Raw genomic sequence first — 6,344 nt, 5'->3', positions numbered from 1 at the left:
TGGCAGGTGAGGGGGAAGCAGAGCCGGTCCGTGGGCTTGACCGCACCCAGCGGAGGCCGTGGGGAAGAAGCTAGGACTCGCGGCCGGCTCCTGGGGGGCCGTGGACCACAGTGCCTCCGTCTTCCCACCAGGGAAACGGGAGCCACAGCTGCACACGCTCAAGGAGGGATGAGGACGAGCCAGAAGGTGCTGCTCCCGGCTCTGCCGAGGGTGGGCGATGGCTTCCCGGTGGCGACGGGCAGGTCCCACGGCTGCGGCCCCAGTGGCTTCAGTGTCCAGAACTCCGTCGCAAAGGCCTGATCCACCTGCCTCCGCCTCCCCTTATGGGGTCGTGCCTGGCCTCTCTGAATGCCACCCGCCCCCAGGTCCAGGAGAGGGCGGACAGGTCCCACGGGAAGCCGGACCGCAGCCTCTGAAGCCAGCTGGCAAGGGGCACGGCACGGAGGGTCCCTGTGTCCGTGGGTCCTGATGTCCAGAGAGGCCATGTGGTGGAGACTAAGAGGTTAGTCTCTATCTCTCTTTCTGTCTCTGTCTTTCTGTCTCTGTCTCTCTGCGTGTCTCTCGATAGAGACACGCAGAGAGACAGAGACAGAGACACAGAGGCAGAGAAATAGAGCGACAGAGACACAGAGGGAGGCAGAGAGACAGATGGAGACAGACAGAGACACAGAGGAGACAGAGAGAAACACAGAGAGAGACAGAGAGAGCCAGAAAGAGAGATAGAGACACAGAGGAGACAGAGAGAGAGAGAGACACACACACAGATAGACAGACACAGAGACAGATAGAGACAGAGACACAGAGAGACAGAGACACTGAGAGAGACAGAGACATACAGACAGATATATAGAGAGGCTGAGACACAGAGAGAGACAGATACAGAGAGAGATATAAACAGGGACACACAGAGGAGAGACAGAGACAGACAGAGATACAGAGAGAGACAGACAGATACAGAGAGAGGCAGACAGAGACAGAGACACAGAGAAAGACAGAGACACACACATAGAAAAAGACACAGAGAGGCAGAGACAAAGAGAGAGACAGAGACACACACACAACATCAGAAAGACAGACACACAGAGGCAGAGACAGGAGAAAGAGACTGAGAAGCCTCACTCCAACATGGCGGGCCCTTGGGGTCTGGTGCTCCCCACTCCCATGACGCCCTTCTGACATTTGTGGCTGTCACAAGCGGGGAAGCCACTGCCATCCGTTGGGTGGGAGGCCAGGACGCTGCTTAGCCCCGCGGTGCTCAGGGTGGCCCACTCCAAGAATGGTCCAAATTTCAGTAGTGCTGAGGTTCAGAGACCCTGCTACATTTTAGTGAACACACAGCAGAGACTAAGGATCAGAAACCCTGCTATATATTAAACACACAGCAGACGCCGAGGACCAGAGACACTACATTTTATTTTATTTTATTTTATTTGAGTCAGAGTCTCACTCTGTTGACCAGGCTGGAGTGCAGTGGCACACTCATGGCCACCACAGGCTCGAACCTGTGGGCTAAGGCAATTCCTCTGCTTCAGTCTTTCAAGTAGCTGGAACTACAGGCATGCACCACCACACCTAGCTAATTTTTTATTTATTGTAGGAACAAGGTCTCACCAAATTGCCCAGGCTGGTCTTGAACCCCTGGGCTCAGGCAATTCTTTCTTTTTTTTTTTGAGTCGAAGTCTCATTCTGTCACCCAGACTGGAGTGCAGTGGCCGCTCCCAGCCACTGCAGCCTCGACCTGCTGGGCTCCGGCAATCCTTCCAAGCAGCTGGAACTACAGGCGCGCTACCATGCCCGGCTAATTTTTGATTTATTGTAGAGATGAGGTCTCGCCAAGTTGCCTGGCCGGGTCTCGAACCCGCGGGCTCAGGCAATCCACTCGCCTCGGCCTCCCAAAGCGCGGGATGACAGGCTGAGCCACCGAGCCTGGCTGTAACATTTTAATAAACACACAGCAGGTAGAGAGCCCTGCACCCCCCATCCGGCATTCCCCCCATCCTTGAGGAGGGTCTTTTCCGCTCGGTTTCCAGGCCAGATGGGAGCTCTGTCTTCACCTCCTGAGCGGAGGCCTTGGTTGGGGCCCCCCTTCCCAGGGGCCCTCAGTGTTGACTTGGTCCCAGCTTACTCTGACTCCCTTCTCCCCACGGTGGGGGGATAGCATACTGGGGATACAGTTGGATGGTGTCTCCGAGTGTGTGGGGGGGTGCGGACATGCAGCCTTGCTTCTGCAGCCTCTGAACATCCCTTCTGGCTGGGCTTGGTGGCTCACACCTGTCATCCCAGCACTTTGGGAGGCTGAGGCGAGAGGCTTGCTTGAGCCCAGGCGTCGAGACCAACCTCGGTGACCTAGCAAGACCCATCTCTACAGAGACATGAAAAAATGAGCCGGGTGTGGTGGCTCCTGCAGGCCCAGCTACTTGGGAGGCCGAGGCAGGAGGATCACTTGAGCCCAGGAGATTAAGGCTGCAGGGACTGCACCACCGCACTCGCCTGGGTGACTCCAACTCGAGACAAGCGAGCAAACACCCCTTCCTCAAGGGGACCCACTGCCTGGTCCAACTGCCCGGGCCAGGAGGGCTGCTGGGCCGACCGCTTTGTGGTGATGGCCACAGAGTTGCTGCACGCAGACGGCCCCAGCCCCTCGGGGTGCTGGGTTTGGCAAGAGGTGCGGTCTGAGCCGGGCCTGAGGCCAGCTTGACCCCCCTCCAGCAGCCGCGGGTGGCGCTCACAGGGAAGGCTCACGTGACCGAGAACACGGAGGAAAGTCGAAGAATTGGGTCCATTGTGTAACTGTCTCTCATGGTCACGAAGTCTGGGAGAACCTGGCGTGGTGTGGGGCAAAGTCACTTTAATTATTCCGGATAACAACAGACCAGACCACACTTCATCCACAAGGGTGCCTGCGTAATCAATGTATTCCTAACCCTCAATTGTACCCCACGTCTTTAAAATAAAAAAAATTTTTAAAGAAGAGAGAACGAGCAGACATGTCATGTAACACATTAGCCTGGACTGACACCCGGACCAGAAAAATACACCTGGAAAGGACATTACTGGGACAAGCCTGAAATTTTTTTTTTTTTTTGAGTTGGAGTCTCACTTGTCGCCTGGACTGGAGTGCAGTGGCCGCTCCTGGCCACCGCAGCCTCGCCTGCTGGGCTCTGGCGATCCTTCCGCTTCAGCCTTCCAAGTAGCTGGAACTACAGGCACACCGTGCCATGCCTGGCTAATTTTTTGATTTTATTGTAGAGATGAGTTCTCACCAAGTTGCCCAGGCGGGTCTCGAACCCGTGGGCTCAGGCAATCCACTCACCTTGGCCTCCCAAAGCTCGGGATTACAGGCTGAGCCCCCGAGCCCCGCCTGTGCGGTATTGCTATGAGATCATTTCTACATTGGAGAGATCCATGTGCCCTTGAGTGGACGGCCTCTTGTGGTCACTGTGTGGTACTGCTATGATTCTCATTCTACATTGGAGAGACCTATGTGCCTTCGAGTGGGGTGGCCTCTTGTGGTCACCGTGTGACCTTACTGTGTTCTTAGCTCTGGACACTGGCGAGATGTGTGTGCCCTTGAGTGGGCAGTCTCTAGTGGTCACCGTGTGATGTTGCCATAATATAAACCCTGGACAGTAAACAATGTGCCCTTGAGTGGGGAGGCCTCTTGTGGTCACCATGTGGGATTGCTATATGATTGGTCTTGGACATCGGAGAGATTCGTGTGCCCTCGAGTGGGAGGCCTCTTGTCACCATGTGATATTGCTGTGATATTCATTCTACACTGGAGTCACAATGTGCCCTTGAGTGGGGTGGCTTCTTGTGGTCACCGTGTGATCTTACTGTATTATTAGCCCTGGACATTGGCGAGATGCGTGTTCCCTTGAGTGGGCAGTCTCTAGTGGTCACCGTGTGATGTTGCCATAATATAAACCCTGGAGAGTAAACTATGTGCCCTCGAGTGGGAGGCCTCTTGTCACCATGTGATATTGCTGTGATATTCATTCTACGTTGGAGCCACCAATGTGCCCTTGAGTGGGGTGGCCTCTTGTGGTCACCATGTGATCTGACTGTGTTATTAGCCCTGGACATTGGCAAGATGCATGTGTCCTTGAGTGGGAGGCCTCTTGTCACCGTGTGCTATTGCTGTGATACTCATTCTACGTTGGAGAGACCAATGCCGCCCTTGAGTCAGGTGACCTCTCGTGGCCGCCATGTGCTATCACTATGATTTTAACCCTGGACAGCGGAGAGAGACTGATGTGTCCTGGCGTGGGGTGACCTCTTTTGGTACCGCTAGACTATTAACCCTGAACAGTGAGCAATGCCCTTGGGTGGGGTGACTTCCTGTGGTCACCACGTGGTCTTGCTATGATGTCAAACCCGAACAGTGGGGAGACCAACGTGATCCGAGTGAGGTGGACTCTCGTGGCCACTGTGTGGCTGTGATCTGAAACCTGGACCGTCAACAATATGCCCTTGAACAGGGTGACCTCTTCTGGTCGCCACTGGGTATGGCCATGATATGGACTGCGGACCTTGGAGAGATCCCGTGTCCTTGAGTGTCTTGGTCTTGGTGGTCACCACTGGTGTGGCTACTTTCTTCACCGATACGAATGTGCCTCACTCACTCATTCAAGATGTTTGTTTCAGTTCTCTTCTGGGTACTGAGAGCCCAGGCATGCACGAGATAGTCTTCACCTTATCGAAGCCGATATTCTAATGAGATAGACAATTCATTTGTTCGAAATGCAATACAGAGTGAGGTTGCGACAAGCCACGTGAAACACACAAAAATGCCATCTATCTAGGTAGAAAAGCAAGGCAGTCCTGCTTTGGAGAGGGTGACCAGAGAGAGTTTCTTTCTTTTTTTTTTTTTGAGTTGGAGTCTCACTTGGTCGCCCAGACTGGAGTGCCGTGGCCGCTCCCGGCCACCGCAGCCTCGACCCGCTGGGCTCTGGCAATCCTTCCGCCTCAGCCTTCCAAGTAGCCGGAACTATAGGCGCGCGCTACCACACCCAGCTAATTTTTGATTTGTCGTAGAGATGAGGTCTCGCCAAGTTGCCCAGGCGGGGCTCGAACCTGCGGGCTCAGGCAGTCCACTCACCTCAGCCTCCCAAAGCGCGGGATTACAGGCTGAGCCACCGAGTTTCTTAGAGGAGGCCACATTTAAGGTGGATTTTGACGTTGTCACCCACATGAGGATCAGAGGGTGGGAATTCCTGGGTGGGAAGTGGGCAAGCACGCTGGCCTCGAGGCAGCACTGTGCCTGGCGCGTGGCCTGGCATGCCAGCATGTCTGTAGGGTGACGTCAGAGGGAGGCAGTGGGAGGGGAGCTAGGCGGTCGGCAGTGGCTGGTCTCTATCAGGAACCAGGAGCCCATCAGGGACCCGAAGGCTTGCCTGAGCAGCTGAGAAACATCTCGACTGCTGGCTGAAAAAGCCTTCGACTGCTGGCTGAGAAACTCCTCAATTACTAGCCGAGAACCCCTCGACTACTGGTCGAGAAACCCTTTGACCACTAGCTGAAAAACTAGACTGCTGGCTGAGAAACCACTGAGAAACTCCTCGACTGCTGGCTGAGAAACTCTATGATGACTGGCTGAGAAAACCCTCTACTAACGGTTGAGAAGCCGACCACTGGTTGAGAGTCTCCTTGACTACCTTGAGGAGTGTTTTCTAACTGCATAAGGCTGCATAACGCCGCCCCAAGAGTGGCTCACAGCAATGTCATTTGTTATTTCTCAAGAGTCTGTACTCTGGGCTGGGCTCAGTAGGGTGGCTCTTCTGCTTTTTGTGTGTCTGCTGGGGCTGACGCCACCCAGGTGACATCTTCCTTCATGCCTGGTTCCTTGTCCGGGTCAGTTGGGGTCTGTCTCTCTCCATGAAGCTGCCTGTGCTTCCTCCCAGCATGGCGGTCTCCCAGCCGTCAGGCGTCTGACGTGGTGATGGCCTTCAAACAGGAGGTAGTGTGAGTGGCTGTTCCAGAACAGTCCTGTGCAACTCCCACCCAGAGTCAAGGGGAGGACAGACCCCACTTCTGTGTAGACGGGGTGCACGTACAAGCAGCATGGGAGGAACGGGCAGCAGCCGTCCTCGGCGATGAGCTGGAACGTGGTATCCAGGGGAAGCGTGCTCCTGTGAGTTTCTGCGATCTCCTCAGCCTCAGTTTACCTATTTTGGGATGAATAGACACGCAGTCGCGTGTCACTTAACGACAAAGATGTGTTCCGGCAGATCTAAACACAGAAAAGCTCCAGTAGACATACAGTATAAAAGATTAAACCATAGGCCGGGCATGGTGGCTCACACCTGTAGTCCCTGCACTTTGGGAGACTTGAGGCTAGGGGT

The sequence above is a fragment of the Carlito syrichta genome, unplaced genomic scaffold (assembly GCF_000164805.1).
Source record: "Carlito syrichta isolate Samal-C Ts95f unplaced genomic scaffold, Tarsius_syrichta-2.0.1 Scaffold100857, whole genome shotgun sequence".
Classification (NCBI taxonomy): Eukaryota; Metazoa; Chordata; class Mammalia; order Primates; family Tarsiidae; genus Carlito; species Carlito syrichta.
Note: the sequence above shows the minus strand (reverse complement) of the source record.